The sequence below is a fragment of the Haemaphysalis longicornis genome, unplaced genomic scaffold (assembly GCF_048455015.1).
Source record: "Haemaphysalis longicornis isolate Haplotype H1 unplaced genomic scaffold, Haemaphysalis longicornis Haplotype H1 scaffold_171, whole genome shotgun sequence".
NCBI classification, from domain to species: Eukaryota; Metazoa; Arthropoda; class Arachnida; order Ixodida; family Ixodidae; genus Haemaphysalis; species Haemaphysalis longicornis.
The window spans coordinates 307,204-331,812 of record NW_027526277.1 but is presented as its reverse complement, the minus strand read 5'-3'; the positions used below and the strand labels follow the sequence as shown (position 1 = coordinate 331,812).

At 51.1% G+C, this 24,609-nt stretch overlaps 1 protein-coding gene across 1 annotated transcript in view; it reads left to right on the top strand.

The window, feature by feature from the left end:
- The window catches only part of LOC144166462 (uncharacterized), a 72,055-nt gene that overhangs the window by 12,361 nt on the left and 35,085 nt on the right, over nucleotides 1-24,609 (top strand). The window lies entirely within an intron of this gene.

Genomic DNA, 24,609 nt, shown 5'->3' with positions numbered 1-24,609 from the left:
GTGACGTAATGCTACGTAACAGCATGAAAATGGCGGTTGTTTTTGTCGCAAAATACAAGCAAAATAGGGCACAATATTGCCCCGGCTCACGGCGCCGCGAAATGTGCGGCAATTTGCAGCAGGCGCAGTTTCGCATGCGCGCTGTTTAAAGCATGTTTCCTACCGAAACAAATTATAGTTTCAACTGCTTCCAAGTCAGCGATCATGCGACATACAAATAACATGCAGTATTTTGCTTTTATGTTTGGCAATGAAATAAAAAAGGTTAAGTCTCCTGCCACGCGCGTGGCACGAGCTGCGCCCCCCTGGCAACAGCTGCTGCCACGCAGAAGTGACGTCGAGCTAAAGTAATCACGTGACTTCCTGTGACGTCACAAAACAAACGTCATATTTACGTCATTTGATCATGCCACTTTTTTTTGTGTTAACGACGACGGCAGCAGGGTGTTCGCGTTTTGTGTCCCGATGTTCTCCGCCCGTGGTTCGAATGGCAGGCCTGACGCATCGTTACGTCCTTATCTCCCTGTAGCGGCTGCCTCGCGGCGCTTTTTTCTTGTTGGGAGGTGTGCTTGTAATTATTTAGATTGGGTATTTTTTGTGAACTTGCTGTTGCACGTCTTGGTAAGCCTAACGCATTGTTTTCTGCACGCTGCTTCGCCCCGCTTTTTACATGCTCCTAGAACTGTACTGTTGTCGTTTAATATTTTGTAAGCTTCACGTTGTTTTGCAGTTCGCGTGCTATCGGCCTATCGGCTTTACGCGCCTGCATTTGTTGTCTACTTGTGCCTCGCTTCTTCCATGCCAAGCCTTGTGTTCTGATTCTGGAGTGGTGGCTCAATTATAAAACGTAGGGATCAGTATTTTCCATCGCGTCGCGCCGTGGCGAGCGACGTAGTGTCAGCGTGTGCACGAATCGAGTGTCGTCAGGTAGCGCACGGCATCATCGAACGCAATCCGATCTCGCATGTAGCTTCTGCAATTTTTCCCCCGGGGCAGTAGTACTGTCGCCGAGAAATGTAACCTGACTATTCCACAGAAACGATCTGTGCACGTGGCGCTGCAAAATCCGTGAAGGGAGCGCAGTTTCACTGCCGTGGAGCCCAACTGCCCGTCCAAAGATATATCTATTCAAGATACCACTGAAACCATTCGCTGACTGGCTGGCTTCTTGTGCAAGGAGGCTCAAGCCCCAACTGTGCAAGCATGGGAGAAGTGCAGCCGATAAGATCGCCGTGTGAGCCAAGTTTGGAACTTCTGCTAATAGTCCTTTAAAAGTCTGGTGCATAAGGTTAACAAGTGACAATTCAGTTATTGTTCATCTATGCTCAGATTTGTTGCTTAGTACCATTGTGCTTTCAACTTAGGAAGTCTTAATGAAGTGATAGGCAAGGCTTAAAATTACTGCTTGGCTTTTATTTCCCTTTCCTTCGCTCTAGTACCTTTCGCCTCCTCTAACCTGGTTAGGCAACAGAACTTCCTCCTGCATCTGCTTTGAGTATGTATTTTGATTGGCTCGTTAACAGAACTTCCTCCTGCATCTGCAAGCGTGCTTAAGCGTCTACTGTGAAAGCTATAGTCAAAGCCTTTGGGGTAGTGAACAGGAAGAGTTTCCAATTGTGAGGGGACGTTTCACATTCTATTGCTTTTTAACTCCGCGCTGTGTAAACTGTTTTGGAAAATTGCTCAAGTGAATTTACTTAGTGATAAGGGGCATTATAAAATGTCCCACATTTCGTTCACAATGATGCAAGTCTCGTCAGAAGCCAGCTGCTAGAAAACACATTCACGGGTTGTGTGTTGTGTGCCCATTAGCTGTTTTTTTTCTTCCACAAAACGGGCACTTAAACAATCCTTTAAGCCAACAGGCTTAAAAAATAGTTTATCAAGTACAACTTCAGGGTAATGGTTGGTGTCGAGCGTGACATTGCCCACTCCCGAGAGTACTTCTTGATACCTTGTGCAAGAACTGGAGCCAAGGCCACGTGCGTGGATGTGAATGTCTGTCGGTGTTTGTGAAAGTTGCAGTACAGCTGGAAGGTGTATGGATCATGGGTGGCTTTAACAATAAAATGACTGCTGAACGTACTTTTGCTCTGGTATCAATGAGCAGCATGTGAGCATTGATAAGTGCTTCACTGATGACATTTTTGTTACACAAAAGCAGGCCATGTTAAGGCCCCCTGGCAAATATTCATGAAAAACACTGGACCAAAAAGCTGCCAACACATGGAAACCATGTTAATCACGGCACCTTTCCTAGTACTTCAGTACCGTTTATCAGTGCTGTGTTTTTCTCCCTCCCCCCAACTAGTAAACTATCCCAGCGTTGCACCTTAAGCCAGAAATCAAACACTTGCTTGTCAATGACAAGTGATCTGCCAAACTTCCGTGTCTATGCAAAAAGTGAGTAGCTCTACTTTCTGTGCACTGTTTGTGCTGTGAAGCTCCGTTTCTAAACAAAATGCCAGGGTTCTTCTGGAAGATGCACAGCATTAAAACCTCAACAAAAAAGGAATAAGCAAGCAATACTCTCGTGCACTACACTAGAGTCCTGCGGGAAAGCCAAACCAGCAAGTGATCTTTTTCTACAAAGTGCTGCAGACGAGCCAAGAAAAAGATTCCTTTTTGCGGACACCAAAGCTACGCTGGAAAGCCAAAATGTGTGGTGTCTGTTACTGCAGATTAGCTGCAAGACAAGCATGTTCACGCAAAGATTTATGAATCAGGCTGGCGAGGTAACAAAATCATTGAATGAGGTTACAACAAAATGTGTTATGAAATTTGCTATAAATAGCAATTAAAGGTATAAAATGGTTTTGACACCAATTAAATGGCCTGTTGGAAATCATTGGCAAAACCTAAAGAGCAACATTTCATACAGCTGCAATTGAGAAATAGCAAAGTGTGGTTGGGGCCTGAATTCAGCAGGCATGCTCCAGCTGAGAATGCATAATTGCAGGGCAAAACAATTATAAAGGCCTAGGGAAAAGGTGAGCTTAGTTAAGTTACCACCAAGGTATTTGGTAGAGAGAATAGTTACAAAAATAAAGAAGCAACATGGGAAGCTTTATTTTCACTGATATAAGTTTATCAGCACTGAGCTGCATGTTCTGCATGTCCCATTGAAGAATGTTACACCTGCATGCACTCGGCACATCACATTTTACGGTATAACACAGTTTACTTCGAACATAGGTAAATAAGAGAATATTGCATAAGCAGTTCATTTATACGTGAAATAGAAACAGCAGGGTTTTTAAAACTAAGCCCGTAAGTGTGCTGAATGAAAGGGACCAATGATGAGTTTATGTTGTTACTAATAACAAATTTCAATGACCTTGTCAGAAACAAACCCCTTCCATGGAGGGACTGTGTGTAATCATAAGATTTTTTTGATAAAAGGTTGTAAATGCCCTGTAAATGCATGTCAAAAGGTATTTTAATGCCCTAGTCGTGGCCTGTGAGTCATCGGCGCTTTTTTCTGGTGTTTAGATGATCAAGGGCTGTTGTACGGGAACCACCTTCTCTTCTCACTTTGGTCACCATCTTTCTTAGTCACTGCATTCATGTGCTTGGTCAGGGAGCTAGCAAGCGAGGACGACAGTCGGCACCAACTATCAGCCGAGTTCCTTCAGGCTGGGACAATTGCTGGAGAGGCTAAACAATGTTTTTAAAATCCCTAACTGAGAGCTTTCACTTTTTGTTTTGTTGAAGAACATTTAGGCAACCCTTCAAGAACTGTCCCAAATAACAACAATGACTATTGTGCCCGTTAAATAGTTAATCTACGTACAGTGAACGATGGCATAATATCTATCAATGTGAACCTACCCTTTGAACCTGCTTAATATTTAGCAGAGACTCACTCATTAGCTGTTTTATGGCACTGTGTGGGTGGGCTACTGGTTTCCACCTATGGAGCCTGTGGGCCACGCTAGTTTCCAGTCCTGTCAAATGTTTTTGGAGACTAGCACTACCCTGCAGTGTACGAGCCATGGATTCCTTGGGTTGGCCATGTGAAATTCTAGTGAATCGTTACAAGCCACCAAAGAAAGTGAGCATTTGTTTATCGACCACTGTTCTGTGGCCACGAAAAGTTTCGTTCATTAATTAAAATACTAACAAATGACATCAATTTTATTGCAAACTTCAAACAAATAACTGGTATTACAGAAAATGTGTAAAGCAGCTGGAGCTCCATAGCCACTTTCCAGCTATTTCTCCATGCCATCAGAGAATCTTGTTTGTGCGACTAACAGATACCGACCTATTCCACTGCAAAGAAACATAACTGGGCGATTGCAGTGGGGCCTCTAGTTCCGTTTGATCATATCACTTGAGTGTTTACGTACAGTTAACATACTGATGACTGTGTTTATAGTGCATGCACATATAACATCAATGTAGTTTGAAATTGGGATCTTTTTCACCATTTCTTTTTGTTAAATTCGCCCCATGACAGCCTTGACGTTTGCCTATCAATTACATTTGCAGCATGCTCGCTGCTTATACCTGTTTACACAAACAATGCGTGGATGCTTTCACGTTCCAGGCACATCTTAAGATTCTCTTTGACGTTGCTTATTGAGCCTGTGCAGAACCCATAGGTTTTCATATGCTGGAGTGCATGTATGTGTATTAGACATGATGGCCGGCCAAGTGTACACCCTTCCTATTACCGTCTGTACAGCCTCTTCTCTGACCCTATCGTCTGGGTGTCCCGAATTAACTTCCTTTGCATGAGGGACTCAGTCAAGTCTGGCCAACATAGCGTATACCACGGTGCAGTGAGACGTGAAAGTTATACCAGTGCAGTAGCTATGAGATGAAGCGCCTAGCTAGTCTACCTTTTGAAGGTCGCAGGTTCTAAACTGTCGTAGAATCATGTATTCTACTACAAAATCTTTGGTTCCTACTAGGAAATCTTTTTAAGCGCTGAATATCACGCAATTATGATGCTTGTGGCGCATGCTCACAAGACTTTTCTGCTCATAAAACGTATCGTGGGTGTAAAACAAATTTTAAGCTACAATTTCGCCCACTAGAAAATAAGAACTTCCCATTTTCGGAAGTTTTCCTTGCTAATATTTCAGATGAGGAGATCTACTGTAGTGGTACGTACGCGGTACATGTGTGGGGACACCAAAGATTACCTTTCCTATTCTTGGCGCAATTGTCTGTAATTGTAATGCGCACATGTGCCTAGTAAAAAACAGTTGCCGCCACTACCCTTCGTCCTCGGCACTGTACACTCCGATTATCTTTTGGCGAGAGAACACACACCGCGATTTCAGGTCGCCCATTTAAGCATTCTGAACTTGCCGTGGTGCTAACTGTTGATAGCAGATGCCGCCGCGCCGACAAGCGTCGGAAGGTTCACAGAATTACGCTCGAACGGTGTCTTTTCTTGTGTAGAACGTAGCTTGTTAGAACGGGGCCAGTCGGCTGTGCGATGTCGTCTCACGTACGCTGAAAAGCATAACAAGCGGCCACAGGTCAACATTACTCGAGAGCGGCTATTTTGCTGCGGTCTGGAAAGGCTGGCTGGGTCCCCACGCAATACATAATCACAAGCAACTTTCTCACGTTTTCAGATAGTGCTTCTAACAATATGAACTCCGGTTTATCTACGTTGTCGGCCCGAGAAAATCGGAGCTTCGTCCAGCTTTCGGTTACGCGACTCCATGTACGCGATACGGCAGCTGGCAGCAGCAGGGCAGCAACATCGCCGGCTGCTCCCGCAAGAACAAAAATTGTTTGTTTAGAAAAGTTTTAGCAGTTCAATGGTGCGTTATTTTGTACTGCAAATAAAAAAAAAGTGTATTTCGGACTACACTACACAAAATAATGACAATTATTATGTTAAGACGTCTTCATGACGTCATTATGACGTCACGCGTGGCAGCAGCCGTTGCCAGGGGGGCGTAGCTTGTGCCACACGCGTGGCAGGAGACCTTGCCAATAAAAAAATATTTGTTTGGCGTCATGGATGTTTGGCGTAACCGCAACATAAGAGGGCAGTACAAGCCTCTCCATGACAAAGAGAACCCAATGCATGGCATTTGTCCATACTTGTCCTAGTAAGCTGTTGGGTCACATGATCGAACTCAAGAGAAAAATAACAATGAAAAGTGACTATTTAGTTCATTACAGCGCTGATTGCAGTCGAGCTTGACGAATGAGTGAATCGGTGACATCGGTGTGCTCCGCGGTTATCAGGCGTAGCGCTTCGCTGCTCTTATGTGTCATAGAAGCGATAGTCGCGGCCGTCTTTTTCTGTGATCACGCCATAAACTTGTAACATAGCAGCAGACGATGGCGTGGCGGCGGTGGCGGCAGAGAAGGTGATAACGCAACAAAGCTTGCATTGAAGCAGAGAGCCCAGCTATGTTAATAAAAGCGATTGAAAGAAATAAATAGATACGGTAAAAAAATTGTGTGATGTTCTTTAGCTCGACATCCGCCTTTCGCTCGCTTTTGTATCAACGTTACTCGATCGCCTTGTGGTGTTGGCGCCAAGTCTGACCTCCAGAAATGTGTTTTTCTTGTCAGCCTCAGCTACCGTCTTAATTTTTATAGTACATGCCAAGTGTTTTTATATCTTTCTTGCGCAATATTTGATACCTTGGTAGCGATCGTTATGAGTGACTCGTCAAATTACACTGCATGTCGTCATAGCTATAGGTGCAGCACGTCACTGATTGCTTACGTCGTGCTTACGCAAAAAACATGGGCGAAATGCCGGCAATTCGTGCAGTCGAGAATAGGACCCTTGGTAGCATTTCGGCTGGCGTACCCGCAAATTTTCTCGCCGTTTTTTCGCGGGGCTACCATGGTTGCCAGACCAGGACTGCCCTCTGTTGATTAGCTCGCATCATCCGTAAAGGCCGCGGATCTGTCAGCCCGCTCTGGTTACAAACCCCTGCTCGCTCGCGCCGTGGGCTCGGGCTCGAGCCTGTTTTTTTTTTCGCTTCGTCCCGATGGGAGGTATTACAAACGTATGGGGCCCGTAAAGGCAGTCCGTAAAGGGGAGGGCTCGAGCCCGAGCCCACGGCGCGAGTGCGCAGGGGTTTGTAACCAGAGCGGGCTGACAGATCCGCGGCCTTTACGGATGATGCGAGCTAATCAACAGAGGGCAGTCCTGGTCTGGCAACCATGGTAGCCCCGCAAAAAAAATGGCGGGAAAATTTGCGGGTACCAGAGCGGGCTGACAGATCCGCGGCCTTTACGGATGATGCGAGCTAATCAACAGAGGGCAGTCCTGGTCTGGCAACCATGGTAGCCCCGCAAAAAAATGGCGGGAAAATTTGCGGGTACGCCAGCCGAAATGCTTTGCAACCAGAGCGGGCTGACAGATCCGCGGCCTTTACGGATGATGCGAGCTAATCAACAGAGGGCAGTCATGGTCTGGCAACCATGGTAGCCCCGCAAAAAAATGGCGGGAAAATTTGCGGGTACCAGAGCGGGCTGACAGATCCGCGGCCTTTACGGATGATGCGAGCTAATCAACAGAGGGCAGTCCTGGTCTGGCAACCATGGTAGCCCGGCAAAAAAATGGCGGGAAAATTTGCGGGTACCAGAGCGGGCTGACAGATCCGCGGTCGCCGAGCAGAGCGGACGCACTCCACGTCGGCTCCGTCACCGCCACGGATTTCAGGAGGACCATCCCGCCTCTGATGTCCCAAACGTACGTACGAGCTTCCTAACGTTGCGAGGACCACGCCGATACCAAATTTGGGCCGATTAGCCCATTTTTGGCCGTTTTACGAGCATCTTCTCTCGGCGAGGCGAGGCACCCCAGCTAAACCTAACGAGGGCTCGAACGAGTAAGGGCATGGCGTCGGCCACGTCGACGGCCGCCGCCGCCGCCGCGGGCGTGCCCGGACCTGCCCAGCGGGCGGATCTTCGGCGCTCCGACGAAGAATTATTCTCCGAATCCTGTGAAATGGATGTGTCACCTGCGGACCCTTACCCTTCCCAGCGAGTGCGGACTGTGTCAGACTGTGCATCGACGGGGACTGTAATTGCGAACACCGGCACCGACGGCCACGTAGTCGACGACATCGAGTGTCCGCGCGCCGCCGACGAGCCGGAGGAAGACGACGACCACGCCGGGTGGACCCGCGTATCCCATCAGCGTCGCCGTAAGAAGACCGTGAGTGTTCCCGAAGCTTCTCCGCAGCGGGCTTCGCCACACGCCGGTAAGCCGAGTGCTTCACAACGCCACGCCACCCTCACGCGAGCCCAGATCGCGAGTAAAGTCAACGCCGGCATGGCAAAATCGGCGCGCATGCCAAACTTTGCGTCGAGAGATGAGTTCCGCGTGGTCGTGCGGCCACGTGGCGGCCTAGAGATAGGCAAAACGCCGCTAACCGACCTGCGCCGCGCCATCTTCGCTGCGGCCAAGGCGGACGAGGAAGCCGTGCGCGAGGACACGATGCTCCCGAACATTGCCCAGAATATTCTCGTCATAAGCACCCCGAGCTGGGAGAGAATGCTACGCTACGAGGTTGTGAAGAGGATCGCCATCGGCAACAAAGAATACGAAACGTACGCGTACCGCGCGGCGCCGGAGGACACCTCTCGCGGCGTGATACGTGGAGTGGGCCTGGAAGACTCCGCGGACGACATCTACCGCCACATAGTCAACAGGCATAACCCTACCGCCGGTGACGCGCACCGCCTCGGTCAGTCGATGGCGGTCGTCATCCTGTTCCACGGGAGTAAAGTGCCGTCCTACGTCTGGTACGGCGGCGTCGTCACGCGTTGCTACCTCTACAGACAGCACAAAGAGGTTTGCAGAATCTGCGGCCAAATCGGACACAGGAAGGACGTGTGCCCAACGCCGGGCGCTCGCGTGTGCTTTGCGTGCGGGCTGAAGAACCCCGGCGATGGGCACGAAGGCAAGTGCAAGCCGCGGTGTCGCCTGTGCGGCGGCCCACACCCCACGGGCGAAGGCTCGTGCAAGAACAAGTTCAAAGTCCCGTATCAAGTCCGCAAGCGACAATGGGAACGGAAACTGGAGGAGGAACGCGCGAGAGCGGCAACGCCGGCGCCCAAGATCAGACTCTCTCGGAGAGACGAGTTCCCCGAAATCGCTCCGCCGCGCGGCAGCAGCCGCGGCATGAGCGCGTCGCGCCGGAGATCGTCGCGAGGTGCCGCCAGGAGTACATCGCGCGGTCGCCGTGCCACGTCGAGAGGCCCCGCCTGGGCGGCGATTGCCGCCGGCGCAGCTGGTGGAGCGGCTGCCGCGCCGAGCCGCCGGCGCTCAAAGTCCGCGCGCCGCGACCGCTCGGAGTCGAGACGGAGGAGCGCGAGCCGGCCGCCGCCACGCCGCGGTAATAACGCCACGAAACAAGCGAGTGCCTCCCCGGAAACCGTGGAGCTGAGAAAGATGGTAAAGGAGCTGCAGGCTACTGTGCACGCCCAGCGGGTAACTATCGAACAACTAACCCTAAAGCTCGAGGAACTGTGGGGAGCGAGAGCGACCACGTGGTCCAAGCCCGCGCCCGCAGAAACGACTACGACCGCCAAGCCGACGGAGTTCCCGGCCCCGCCGCTGAAGCAAGTAACGCAGCGCCGCGCGTCCCCGGCGCGGGAGCAAGAGGTGGAGGACGAGTGCGACGAGGACATCGGCGACGCCGGTTCCAGCATGTCGACTGCCGCCTCGAGCACAATCAGCAAGCCGACGAGTTACGCCAGCCTCAACAACCGCTACCGCAAGCTCGAGTCCCAGATGAACCGCTGGGGGAAGGACTTTGAGGCCCTCGAGCGACGACTCACCAACAGAATGGTACAAGTCATGCAGCAAGCAATTCAGCAGGCAATCCTGCCCGTTCAGCAACAACTCAACCAACTGGCAGCATCCGTAAGGGGCGCAGCACAAGAGCACGGCAACCCGATCACCGTCTCTCCGCCATGATGACGACGCCCAGGCAACGCACTTCGCTCCGCATCTGGCACTGGAACGCCAACGGCTTTCGGTGCCGGAAGGCGGTCTTGCAACAACACCTTCAAACGTTGACGCCGGCGGAGCAGCCCGACGTCATCATGATACAGGAAACCCACGCAGAGAACGCGCCGTCCCTCCCCGGCTACAGGGCGCACGCTAGCCCGCCGAACGCTCGCACCTGCGGGCGCGGAGCGGCGCAAGGCGTGTGCACCTTCGTCAGGAAGGGCATCACTTTCATCAAGCACGACGCATTCATGGGGAACCGAGGAAGCGCCATCGAGATGTGTGCGACGGAACTCTCGGTGATCACGGGCAAGCACAAGAGCACGAGCACGATCGTCATGGCGGTCAACGTGTATAGTAACCCACAGCACAACCAGCAACGCTTCAAGTCACTACTGCACAGAGCGCGCGGGGCAGTCTCCGCATGCGACGGCGCCATCGTCGTCGCGTGCGGGGACTTCAACGCGCGACACAAGGAGCTCGGCCACGACGGTCAAGGGCCGAGAGTTGTTGGAGGACGCCGCCGAAGCGGATTACGTACTCCTCACGGACCCAGCACACCCCACACGCATCGGCACGTCCGTCGTGAAAGACACCACACCAGACCTGGCGTTTCTCCACCTGCCCGACGACCGTACGGCTAGCTGGAGGAACACGGGCATAAATCTCGGCAGCGACCACTACATCGTGGAAGTCGTCATCCCGCTCCGACCCAACAGTAAGACCAGCGCCGACGACGGGCAGATCAAGCACCGGCTGACGAACTGGCACGATTACCGCACCGAAGACCTGGGTGAAATCACGGACATAGAGCAGTGGACGCGCAAAGTCGTCGCAGCCGTCGAGAAGGCGACGTCCGTCACGGAGACGTCCGAGGAGACCACGCGAATAGACCCCCGGCTCGCGCACATGCTGGAGGCTCGAAGCTCGCTACAGCGAAGGTGGAAGCGGCAGCGGCACAACCGCGCCCTCCGCAAGCGGATCGCCACGCTCGGCCGAGAAATCGAGAAGTACAGCCGCCAGCTGTGCGCGCAGCAATGGTTCGAGCTGTGCAACGAAGCCGACGGCCAGCTCCATCGCGGGGGAACGTGGAAACTCCTCCGTCACCTGATGGACGAAACCCAAAGCAAGGAGTATCAACGCCACCGGCTCGCGCAAATCATGTACGCGGCGACGAAGGAGCTCGGAGAACGGGAGGTACACAAGCGGCTCAACGAGCGCTACCTTCCCGAGACCGCGACGGAACAACAAGGAGAGTACGCCGGCCCGCCCAACCCTTCGCTCGACCGCGACATCGAGGAGTGGGAGGTCCGGCGCGCCACCCAGGCCCTGAACTGCCGATCGGCGGCGGGCCCGGACCGCGTCACGAACAAGGCGCTGCGTAACTTGAGCGACGCGGCCATAACATCGCTCACAAAGTACTTCAACGAGCACTGGCGAGCCGGCAGCCTCCCGCGACAGTGGAAGACGGCCAAGACAATTCTCATACCGAAGCCCAACAAGCCGCCGGGCATAGAGAGCCTGCGCCCCATCTCTCTCACGTCGTGCGTGGGGAAGGTGTTGGAGCACGTTCTCAACGACCGGTGGCAACGGTATCTCGAGTCCAACGGCCTGTACCCTGACCCCATGCTGGGCTTCCGCTCGCGGCTGGGGACACAGGACGCAATGCTGCTGCTGCAACGCGAGGTGCTGGCTCCGCCGTCGGGACCGACCTCGGACAACCGCGCCATCTTGGGCCTGGACCTGCAGAGCGCCTTCGACAAGGTGAAGCACTCGGCGATCCTGGCCCAAGTGTCCCGGCTCGGCCTGGGACAACGGTCTTACAACTACGTTCGAACCTTCCTGACCGGCCGCACGGCCCGACTGGAGGTGGGCGGGACACAACTCGAGGAGCGAGAACTGGGCAGCGTCGGCACGCCGCAGGGCTCTGTCATCTCGCCGCTGCTATTCAACCTCGTAATGATCGGCGTGGCCCGCCGCCTGGACGAGCTACCCGACGTCCGCTACACCATCTACGCCGACGGCATTACGCTGTGGGTGCCGGGCGGCAGCGACGGCCACATCGAGTCGGCGTTACAAAAGGCGGTGGACGCCATAGAGGAGAGCCTGCGCGGCACGGGTCTCCGATGCGCCCCGCAAAAATCGCAACTCCTGGTCCTGCCCCCGACGGGACGTCACCGCAAGAAGACCGAAGCGGAGCGCAGCATCGTGGTACGCGGGAGCTACGGCACGGCGATCCCCGAAGCGACGAGCATCCGCGTCCTGGGTATGCACATCGACGCGAGCCGACGCTACAACACCACCACTGTCGAACGGTTGGTAACAAAGATGGGCATCGCCACGCGCCTCGTCAAGCGCCTCGCCACGCGGGCGCGCGGCATGCGAGAAGCGAGCCTGCTGCGCCTGCTGCAGGCGTTCGTGGTCAGCCAGGTGGCCTACGTGGGAGCCTTCCACGACTGGCGGACCCAAGAACGCGCAAAGATCGACGCGGCGATACGCAAGTCGTACCGGGCGGCCCTGGGCCTCCTCAACAGCACGAGCAACGCGGCCCTCGCGTCTCTAGGAGTACACAACACGCTCTCGGAGATCAGCGAGGCGCAGCGAATGTCTCAACTGGAGCGCCTAGGGTCGACCCGCACGGGCAGAAGGTTACTACAGCGCGTGGGACTAAGCTGCTCCTTCGACGAGGAGGACGAGCTAGTACCGCTGCGCGACGACATCGCAAGCAGCCTGGTGATCCCGCCGCTACCCAAGAACGTGGCGCCGGGGCGAAACTCGGAGCGGAGGATGGCGCGGGCGTGCGCGCTCGCCAAGGGGTACAATGGGAGGAGCGACGCGGTGTACGTGGACGCTTCCAAACGCCGCGACAGGGAAGACACCTACGCCGTGGTGGCGATACGAGCCGCCACGGGAGAAGTTCTGAGTGCGGGCAGCGTGCAAGCCAAGACCGCCAGACAGGCGGAGGAGGCGGCCATAGCGCTGGCCCTGCTTCACCCCGACACGCGAACGGTGTTCAGCGACTCGAAGTCGGCCATCGCCAATCTCGCCAGGGGTATGGTCTGCAAGACAACGATGCGAGTCCTCTCCGGCATCGGGGAAGGCGCGCGCAAGAACGCAACGACGACCGTGCGCTGGTTTCCGGCCCACATGGGTCGGGAGCTGCGAGGCGGCTACAGGAACGTCAACGAGGCAGCCGACGCTGCGGCCCGTGATCTCGCCGCGTGCCGGGCCGCGCAAGCGACGGACGCCGACGCCGACGAGGAGCCAAGCAACGACGAGGACGACAACGGCGCAGAGCCCCTGACCACATACGGTGCTACGCTGTGTTGGTATAGGACAGAGAGGCAGGCCTATCCTCCGCCCCACCCGGGGCTCGCGAGGAGAGAGGCCGTGCTTCTACGACAACTGCAAACCGGGACGGTGCTTACGCCGGCGCTCGCGCGCCACGTGTGCCCGGACATGTACGAGGACGAGGTGTGCAGTGTGTGTGCGCGTGTGAACGCAGACTTGGCCCACTTGATGTGGGGATGTGCGGACCACGACTCAAGTGCGGGGAGGCCGATCCTCCCACCGGACATTGCGGACTCGGTGCGCTCTTCGGGGCGAGAAGATCAGCTAAGGGCCATCCAGCGGCTCGAGGCTGCACTGGACAGGCAAAGGCGAAAGGGGAACCCGCACTCCTCTCGGCCTCCTCCTGCGGGAGCGAGGGCTAGGGGTGACAGCGGCGGCACTCCAAGTAGCCCGCGCCGACCAGACGTAGACCTCGGGGTCGGCCCGACGCCGCGGTGAGCGGTGAAGACTACGGGACGGTGAAGCCCTGCGTGGCCTGACCCGTCCCCGACTGCCGGTACCTCAATAAAGTCCTTTCTCTCTCTCTCTCTCCGCGGCCTTTACGGATGATGCGAGCTAATCAACAGAGGGCAGTCCTGGTCTGGCAACCATGGTAGCCCCGCAAAAAAATGGCGGGAAAATTTGCGGGTACCAGAGCGGGCTGACAGATCCGCGGCCTTTACGGGTTCCATCTCGTGCTGCACACGTCCACTTATTTCAGTTTGTAATCGCATAACCTGTTGTACGATTCCGCGGATGGAACGAGGGCGGTGGTCAGGTGGAACGGAGACGTAATCAAGGCGACGCACACAACCGTAACAGTTATCGCAAAATACATTCCAGTCATCAGAGCAATGAGTGACTCTGGTTTCAAAAAAATTTGGCTCACACCTTCGAGAACGGTGACTGCATGCTAACAAAATTATCCTAGGTGGCCAAACAATCCGATTCATGCGCATACTATTTATGTAAAATGCAAACTTGGGCTAGTTCATACATTACGAAAAAGAAAACTGCGCATAAAACGACGACACAAGAGAAGACGACTATAGACAAACAGGGCTGCGCGCCCTGTGTCTAGCCTTCTACTCTTGTGTCGCCATTTAAGGCGCAGTTACCTTTTTCATACTACTTACATGGCTGCTGTAGGATTATGTTCTTATGCTACAACTGATAAAAAGAGTACACAGCGGGTGTTTCAACACTTCCTCGGCTAATGTACGCAGGCGAATCGCCGGTACGCAGGCCTAAATCTATCGGGTTAGCGTTGAGGGTGATGGACGATTCCGCCGAGACGATTGCGCTTTCAACATCAACGAAGAAAGGAAGAGGGAGAACGTGTATGCACAAACAGTCATAACCCTTTGTAAGCAACTGGTAAATCTCCACTACTTCACCCGTTTCATCGTCTAACCGCATATACTGCGATGTCTTTAAAATTAAACAACCTTTATTGGGAAAAAGCAGTATTTGGAATGCACACGATTTGCATGTAGTTTTTGTGGTCGTTTTAGGCTGCAAAACATTTATTTTCAGACTTCGCTAATAATTTACCTCCCCGAACCGGTATTTTATTTCGCTTCAGCGCGCATATATATATATATATATATATATATATATATATATATATATATATATATATATATATATATATATATATATATATATATATATATATACACACACACTAGCACCTGCAGCGCTACATAAATTTGCATTAAAGGGGTCCTGAAATGCCTTCCGCCGATGCATGGATGTACATGTAACCAAATAAAGCAATGTATTAGCAATCTCCTCCTGCAAGAATTTTGTTAAAGCGATGAGTATTAGCTGAGAAATCGTAAATCAAAAACCGCGAATTATCGTCGCGCCGTATTTCCTCCTCCTTTCAACTGTTTCTTCGCTGTTGGCCTCCCCTCCCATGATGCTCCGCTCCTCAGCGGTGACGTACTTCCGCTATTGCGCTCCCACAGACTGCCGTCTGCTACGGGCCAGCTCTTTCGGCTTTTTCATCTCTGTAGACACCATGGAGACAGGCTGGAAAAGCGAACGAATGACCTGGCCGCATGTGTGCGGCCTGGCCTTGCCCTTTCGCGGTGTACGTAGCTGCAGGGCTGCAGTTGGTATCGGCGGCGAACTCGCAGCCGCGTGGGGAGAATCGTGCGCTCGTTCCCTTTGGTGCACCGCGCACTGTTTATCCAAAAAGCGCGGTCTCAGATGTGGCCCCGCTGGTGCCGGGTGTTATTTTGCGGTGGTTGTAATTCCTACTACCGGCGGCATGTGAAAAAAGACATTTTCAACCGACACAGAACCCGTGCACAAAACGCGCCGGATCGGATCGCTTTATCAGCGGCGATGAACGTGAAGGCGAAGAGCAAACCAGCGCTGCACTCGATCAGCGAGAACCCGTGTTCTGACAAGCTGCACCCATGTGTTGCATTCAACACTGACGGGAAAGCGTTTGTTTGCATTTGTTTGGATAGTCGTAAAATGTCCAAACACTCCGGCACTCCGCTAGCAGATCAGCCGGCGAGACATTTCGGAAAACATTTGACAGATGGCGCCGTATGCATTAGTGTGTCGCTACGCAAAACTGATGATACGCTCTACTAAAACTCCCATCGTGGTGTCACGTAGCGGGACGCAAAAATTTAGCGTTTAGCGTATGCAAAGGCCACAAACGCTGTACTAAAACTCTATTAGCAGCAAAATAGCGTGCGTATGTGAAACCGCTTGCGTTTACAAAGCTACACGCCGAGCGCGTACGTTTCAAACCTAGTGACATCGTTTAAATACACTGGCAAGCACAGTGTAACGTAGTCAGATATCAACCGTATGCTCAGGCGACAAGCAAGAGCTTGTTTTATGTGGGGCGGAGATTGCGCATAAAGGCCCGTTCGCACTTGCGACGAAAGCGAGTGAGAGCGGCAGGAATTCCGTCGCTTTGTCGCGCGACGATCGTTTTTGTCGAATGGTCGCGACAAATTTTGGTTGCGCGACAGAATTCCCGTCGCTTTCGCTCGCTTTCGTCGCAAGCGGGAATGGAAAGTTCTGCCGCTGCCGTCTGCTACGCAGCTCGGAGGTAACCGCGCGATCTGCTCGGGCCGGATGAACGCGCACACTCCCGCACGGCAGCGCCCCAAGCGGCAGACGGCCGCGTACATCGCTCCCGGCGCCCGCCTGGAGCCCGCCCTCGGCACACTAGCCAGTATATTTCAGGCACTATAATGGAGGAAAGATTTTTTGCTTCCGATGAACCTAGTTCTTTGCCCCTGTGTTTTTAAATACGTGAAGTGGTTAGCACGTCGTCCTCACGCAGCTCTGTATCGTCGTAGCATCGCTGATTGTCCGAACGAAGCTTGCAACCTAGCCAATGCAGCGACCGAAGCTGTGTGTGTGTGTGTGTGCATCGCCTCCTGTGTGTTGTGGACGCGTTCGTTTCGCGATGAAATGCGACATTGTACTTCTGCGTGTGGATAGTGCTTCCCATGGTCTGGATTATCTTTCTCGAACGACGTACCACTCAACCTCGCATGGGGTATGTGCAGTGTGCCTGGCTAAAAGCCTTCTCGCTTGCGCGCCAGAGTTGTGACTTGCTGCTCGTCCCCGCAAACCGGGTGTGAGGTGAGTGCCGTATTTACGACGGGCAGGAGGAGGCAACTCATCGTCTGTCAATCGCGGTTCAGACTTGCAACGCATGTTGTGACGTTGCGTTCGTTCGAAACGCATCTCTGGATTGTTTTGAAGTTGAATAAAATGTACGCGTCAAACCCGGGCATTCAGCTCAGGGCGTTCTCTGCGATTGCACCAAAGAAGTGCCACGGGACTTTCTTAATGGTACGTACTCACGTAAGATAAAATCCACGTCGTGTTATGGCCGTGTTGCATTCAGTACAAACGGTTAAGCGTTTGTTTACACTTGTTTCGTTTGTCGTAAAATGTCAAAGCACTGCGGCACTCCGCTGGCAGATCAGCCGGCGAGCCGACGCTGAGCAGACGACTCATCTCTTTGCCGGAAGTGCGTGAAAAAGCCGCCCAATAGCAGGATGTCTAGCTCATGACGAACATCTGGGAATCGATGATGTAGACATGTGAAGATGGCGGCGTCCAAAAACACGAAGGAAAGGGTGAGAAAAAAGCGACAAACTTTGCAACAAAAGTGTGAGCTTTCCGCTGCGCGTAAAAGAGTAATACTTGGCACAGGTGACGTTGGCGACCCAATCTAGCGATTGCGCTAGTTCATTTAGTGTGCTCAAAATGCCTTTCAGGGCCCCTTTAAACACTTGAAACTAATAGGGCGTATGGAATTTCTAACATCGCGGCTACGCTTACAGTTACTGACTCACAGAATCACGCGATTTTGTTGCAAGCTATGGATACTAGGGACCATACTCTCTATGAAGAAGTAATGCGACATTAAATGTTGAGAAATGAACATTTCTACAATCATATCTAAATCGAACGATTCGTGCAGCATTGTTAGTGAGCTAAATATTTGGTCTAGCGTAGTTATTTGTAAATTTTAAACTTATAATTCGAATGTTTGTGCTCAGTTTTATCGAGTTATTGGCGTAAATCACACATAACGAAGTTCAAATTCGCCGCCCGTTGGAATACAGCGCTCATAGCGGCACTTCCAACTAGTACGCATTGCTTTTGGAAGCTGTGTTTGCATCCATTTGTGTTTGGAACATGTTTGGAAGGGTGAGCCTCATTTCACACACGCTCTGTTTGGAAGACGGAAGAGTCAGTATATTATCTCTATGACGGAAGACATACCTGGCGTTAGACCTGTGCGCCGGTCAGAAATCGCCGGCGGCGGCGCGCCGGTGTTCCCACCTCCGGCGGCGGCGTGAAACGGCGCGGGGGTCCCCGGATCGGCGGCGGCGCGGCGCGGAATAGCGGGTGGTGGTGGTGGTGGTGGTGGAGGAGAGAGAGAGAGAGAGAGAGAGAGAGAGAGAGAGAGAGAGAGAGAGAGAGAGAGGATTTTGGGGAAAAGAAAATATGCAAAAACCGTGGGGGATCCGGACATGTGTAGGACAATTCGGTGCAGCACGTCTCGCTGCGGACATTTCGGTGCACGGGATGTCCCAGGCATTTCTTTAAACATTTTAGCTTTAATACTTTCGTTTCGTCAGACGATATAATTTTACGTTCGAGAGGATTAGCGCCTAAAACCCAATTTCGAAATTAAATGTTAAAAATTAACGTTTTTAATTTACTTCCCTTCTACCATTTTTATTTCAGCATTCATGTGAACAACTCTAATATTTTAATTCAAGTGTTACCGAAAGGCTTCGATTTCACTTCACTCACCGCTGCAAGATGCTGCTGCTTTTAGTCACTTCCTACCCCCCCCCCCCCTTCCCCGTCCGCCAAACCACCGCGAAAAGAAAGAAAGAAAGGAAACGAGCTAGCTTAAGCACGCGTGCATCCATTTTCATAATTCATAATTTTCTCTATCGATTTATTCCTGCAGTCGGTGTTGGTTCTACTCGAAAACTAGCCATTGATCGCACGGTGGAGTGGCTAAACGGGAGGGGGTGGGGAGGGGTAAGTGCTTAGACCAGCCCCCTTGGTAGATAGAGGGGTGTGTCACTTGTGTTTCTTCAAAGTGTAAACTGGGCATCGAAAACGTGAATACGACTGTCGCGGCTCTCGCAAAACCAGCCTATTCAAAATTTTCCCCTCTTACAATGGAAGAAAAGGAGGAATGTCTGGGGTGTCCATGATATGCGCGACTTGAAGAGTTAATTGTAGGTTGGGCGACTGAAAGGAAAGAGCGATTCCTGGAGAGGGGCGCCTTCCGTGTGGCCGCGACGCGCGGAAGAATGCAGCCAACGAGCTTGTTCCTCGATGGGGGCGACAGACGCGAACGATCCTCAGCGGCTTTTCGGGTGGCTTTTTGTTGTGCACTACAGAGGTCATGTGAGCTCACGCCGAATGTATCGCTTTTTCTTGCATCAATGCGGTGACTCTTTGGAGAAGGTGATGGCCGCTTTGCCTGTAAGATTTCCACGGGAAATTGAACATAATAACCATAATATTACTGAAAAAGAAATCTGGGAAGGCTAAAACTTACAAACAGACGGAGGGGGAGGGGGGGGGGGGGGGGGGCCCAACCACATGGAGCGATTTTGCGAGCGACTTGGGGCGCGACGCGACTAGCGACGAACTACTTTTCGCCGCGCACCAAGTCGCTCATCGAATCGCTCGGTTCTGGGTCGCCAGAAACAGTCGCTCGCCTCCCGGAAGTGGCCTCAGCGACTAGCCAATAGGAGAGCCCCTACGTAAGCACGCAACCTCCGGTTTTGAAAGAGAGCGGTGGGAAGGTTTTGCAAATCCACGCAGACGACGTTTGCGGTGCAGCGCCAAAGAAAGCTTTGCGTGGCAAAGCTTGTGTACACGCTGAAGCAGAAGCAAGAAGGCTCCCGCTCACACTGGGTGAGACCCGTGTGGGAAAAACGACGTCAAGAAAGCGAATTCTTCACGGCGTTCATGTTGGAGCCGAGAAACGAGGCGCAGAAGGAAAAGCGTGCGCTATCGCTAACCCAAACCAGTTTTAGAGATGCAATGAAGTGCAAAAAGCAAGGTAGAAAGGCGTAATACTTTTTAGTCATGCTTTTTATGACAAATGAACAAAAAAAATGTTTGCAAACATCCAGCGTACCAAGCGCGTTACTATGCGCAGTGCGGAAACATTGAAATCGCCATCCTCAGTCGCATGCTCAGTCGCTCGAGCCGTCGCTGTCATGTGGTTGCCTCGGCGAGCGACTTCGGTTCGGCGACTGCGGATCCTAGTCGCGTCGCTCGTCGCACAACCTGTACGCGCTTGATCAGCTAGCATTGATGAGATATAGAACCTGCAGCTGTTTTCAAAAGGCCCGCTCTTCCTCCGCGACAATATCCTAAACTTGTCCGTAAAAAAAAAGCTGGCGAGAACAGTGTCTCCAAATTCATTTAAACATTACGCAGCCTAAATAAACTTTTCATAAGATTGTCTGCATTTTTAGGGGCAACCGAATGTTTGGAAAGTTGAGGATTGTGAGAGTGTGCATTTTATTTAGAAAAAAATACATAAAGAATGCGTTAGCCATCGAAAACATCGGCTAATTGTCTTTGCTGATTAGCATGCCCCCAAAAAGAGCGAATATAAATAACGTCTTGTCGTAAATTTAAAAAAAACATGTGCAGAAGAATTTAATCAGCTGGCTGCAAAACAGGTGTTCCCTGAACTAGGTATTAAAGGGACAGACAACCGATTTTTGTCGAGTATATATTCTCTATCCCAAATGAAAGGGCATCACTTAAAGCACCTTGACGAGAAACGGTTTTGCTGATAACGCCCTAGAACTTTTTAAATCGAATTTTTTTTATCTACGAACCGTATGTGTCCCTCCTAAAACTAATGCTGGCAACCATGACATAGAGTAGCTCGGCAACATACTTTTGTCTGTATGCGAAATAAAAAACAATATTTAAAAACTTGTTCCCAGCTAAAAAAGTTTGAATCGCAGGCTTTCCTGTTCCTTTGTGTGTTTTTTTTAATGCAACAGTCTATTTTGCACGCATGCGCCATCTGTTGGGATAGACGATAGGTAGAATCTGGCTTCACGTTGTGGAGGCGGGAAGTTCGATTCTCTCCGGGCGCGGCGTTTTTTTTTTTTTTTTTAAGCTGCCGTTGGCGTATTTGGAAACTGAAATCAAATATTTTGGCAGAACAAACGCCTCTGCCTCAGTCAGAATCGTCAAAGTTCTTTCACTGGGTCTGTTTACTGAACGCTGCCGTTGATTCTGGGCATGGAGGCTCAGTTAGCCACACTGAGAGCAACCCAGCGGCGGCGGGCGGCGTGTCTAAAAAAATTTCAAAATAATGCTAAAAAATACATATACAATTTAAGTTTGCACAAATACTTGTGTTAAAAGGTTTCCAATGCGTAAATAAACATTAAGGCAGTTACAGTAGCTGTTAGGTTTGCAGGTCACGTGACAGGGACACATATTGTAGTGCCAAGTTTCGACACTACGAACCGCCACCCTTCCGTTTTCAGGAAGTTTGCTGCCAAATTAAAATTACTTCCGCCAGTTTGTTTAGAAATTGCATGTGGTTACCGGGCTATATAAAACGCTGGCTTTCATATGAGCTAGAGAACATATACGCGACAAAAATCGGTTGTCTGTCCCTTTAAAGAAAAATACAAAAATGTTCAGTTTCTACAAATATCTGGCAAAAAATCGCGAACACGACATCAATATTAAAAGGCAATCGCTGCCCTAGAATTGTTGTCCAAAACCCATGTTAAGCGAAAATAAAAATATAACGGCTGTTTCAAGCAAACAAGCACCCGATAATACGGTCGCCGAAATGTTCGCGCAAGGAAATGCCGTGCACCGAAACGTCCGTACACCGGTATGTCCGTACACCGAAATGGCCTAGACCTGGGACGACGCTGTGCGCTTCTTTGGTGGAGCTCCCACGGCTTCTAGTTCAATTTTCACCGATACTGATTAAACCTCGCAGCGTAGAGCTTATATGACATTCCAGACACTGAGAGGCTAGCTGTGTCCGACTAAGCTACTAAACCGACGGTTCCAGGCTTCCTGCCTTCGCAATTGTTGTTTGTGTGGTTTTAATCCAACTACTTGCATTAAATTTTTTTATCGATGCTCAGCCCTACCATCCATCCATCCATCCACCCATCCATTCATCCATCCATCCATCAAACCGTCCGTCTGTCGACCCAATTTGGTTTGTTAGGTTTTAGCCTCCATGGCGTTAATTTCTGACCCTATAGGAATATTAAAGCATTCCATCTCTTCCTCAACCCTTTGGCTAAAACGCAAAGGGATAAAATCAAAAGCGCAAAAAAGTTCAAATCTAACTTGAAGGGAAACACGTCGACTGGAGTATGGGACCATTTTTTCCGTTTCCGGGGTTCACCCATCACAGCCACGGTGGCTGCTTTTCAGATTGAGTGGAAAAGCGAAAATCCCATTGTGTTGAGATGTTGGCGCACGGTAAAAATCCACACGGGATCAAAATTAATCCGAAGCCCCCCACTACAGCGCGCCTCTATAGCCCATGGGGTTTTTTTTATCACAGGTGTCAAAAAACACATGGGCTATGAGGCGCTTCGGATTAATTTTGATCCAGTGCGGACGACCAGCTTCGGTTGGTGGAAATGGCCGTCGCAGCTGGCACCACGAATGGGGTCTTGAAATGAGGACACTACTCCGCAATTTTTGTGCTGACGAAATTTATTCTCTCTCTGTCTCGCTCTCTCTCTCTCTCTCTCTCATAGCTCATGTGTAGCTTCGGTGCGCTAAACCCCACGATCAATCACGTTCACGCATAGAGATAATATACTCTAGAGGGAAAGCGCGCCGCTGAGCCAATGCATTGGAACCGTACGACACACGGTGGCAGACATGATACAACGATTTGAAGGTTTCCAGCTGAGTTTTTGCTTACTAAAAACGGCGAAAGCGATGGGTTGTAATCTGGCAACGTGCTACTGTGGCATTTCCGCGTCCGGCTAGCAAAGCATGCCGGGATTAATTGTAACATGGCGGACCGCTGGCCAGGCGGATTTTGTGTAGGCGGCGTCGACGCGTATTCCGATTTCGGCGATGCATCACCCACGAAAGGGAGAAAAGGAGGAGTGCGAGAGGGAAAGGCGAAGGGTTGCGGGGCTGTTCTGCCGGCGCACACACTCCCCGCTCTTGGCCCGGCGGCCGGCAGGCAGTGAATACCCATTTCTTTCCTCCATGTGAAGCGGCAAGTGTTTCATTCGCGCGTTGGATTTCGCTTTCTGGGACGGATGCGCTGTTATTCAACCACACTCCTAGTTCTGTATATTTTAACGAAGTTAGAAGTGCTTCAACTGTGTCTGTGTTGGATTTCGCGTCCGCTTGTGATACCCACCGCTGTGCGTTTCGAAGTGCTTCAACCGGGTCGTTTGATTAAGTTTTACGCTGCAACAGTGTTCTAGGTAACATTACCTAAATACTTTGTAATCCGTGCTGTTTTGCAATCGCAGTGTAGCATTCGCAAATCGTCGCGTGAACGGTTGCTACGCAAGCGTGCATCCACAGTTCACCCTGTGATCGGCCGCCGCTGTGAAAGTCAACCTTTATTATGAATGAATTCCTGGAGTGTGACAAATAGAAATTTAGCCTAATGCCCCATAAAGTTGGGCCTAAGTCACGCTGGGAATACGCGATAAGTATAATCACTTGTAGCCCACCTCGAACATTTTGGTACTCAGATTTTCTGACGATTGCTTTCAACCTTGTCACGATGGTTGCACTTTCTGCCCTGCTGCTTTTTATGCGGTCGCACAAACAACCGGGTTGCTTGTTTTGTTTTTTTCTTTATCGTATCTAGCGCTCCGCCCAGACGAAATGGCAGTTGGCACTAAAGTTTCGCCCAGGCAGAATTAGAACTGTCAAATACTCCTGCTCTGATCTTCGCCTCTTAGATTAGACACGCAGGACTACCTTTGCACCGCCTCCTCTTCGCGATCGTGTGTTCATGGGTCTTTTTCTTTTTTGCTTGCAAGCCCCAATGGTGCTAGCACCCACATTTATTTGCGAGTTGGAATATGAAGCCTCCACTGATGACTTACGTTTGTCCACACACACTGACCAAAACAAGCTACAAGGGGCTTTGGTATCCAGTATTCTTACGCTGGAGCATGCTTCAAGGCATGTGATCACAAAAGCACTTAAGTTTACAGCAAATACAGGTTCTCAAATTGACTGAAAAACTGAAACATAACATTAAGCCTTATAAATATTTACCTAGTATGTGTGCTAGTTCTGCATCAATTGCTAAAAAAAAAAAAAACCCGCAACACATGCTAATGAACTGATCATGAAAAAGTGACGTAGTGAATAGTAAATCTGTCTGCTGAAACCAATTATTTAATAAAACTACAGATTTTAATATAGATTACATGTTGCAATGTATGGGCATATGAAACAGCAGAAACCAAGTCCCAAAGCTCGAAAATTCTTTATTAAATGCTTTATAACCTCAAATATACAGTGTGTTGCGACGATAACTGGAACACTTTAAAAATTTTTCCTGAGCGATCCGCCGCTCTGTTCACGCTCAAACTTCACACAAAGGTTGCATTTTGTGGTCTATTTTGTTTGACACCGGGAACAACAACGGTAGTTACCTGTTTATTCTGAAAATAAATAAAAACGATTTTCGCCTATGGGAAAATGGCGGCGATTTGGACGTGCGAGCCCGAAAACCGGGTTTTCTGATCGTCTGTTAGCTCATTTCTAGGTGCATTTTCTGATCGTCTGCTGCA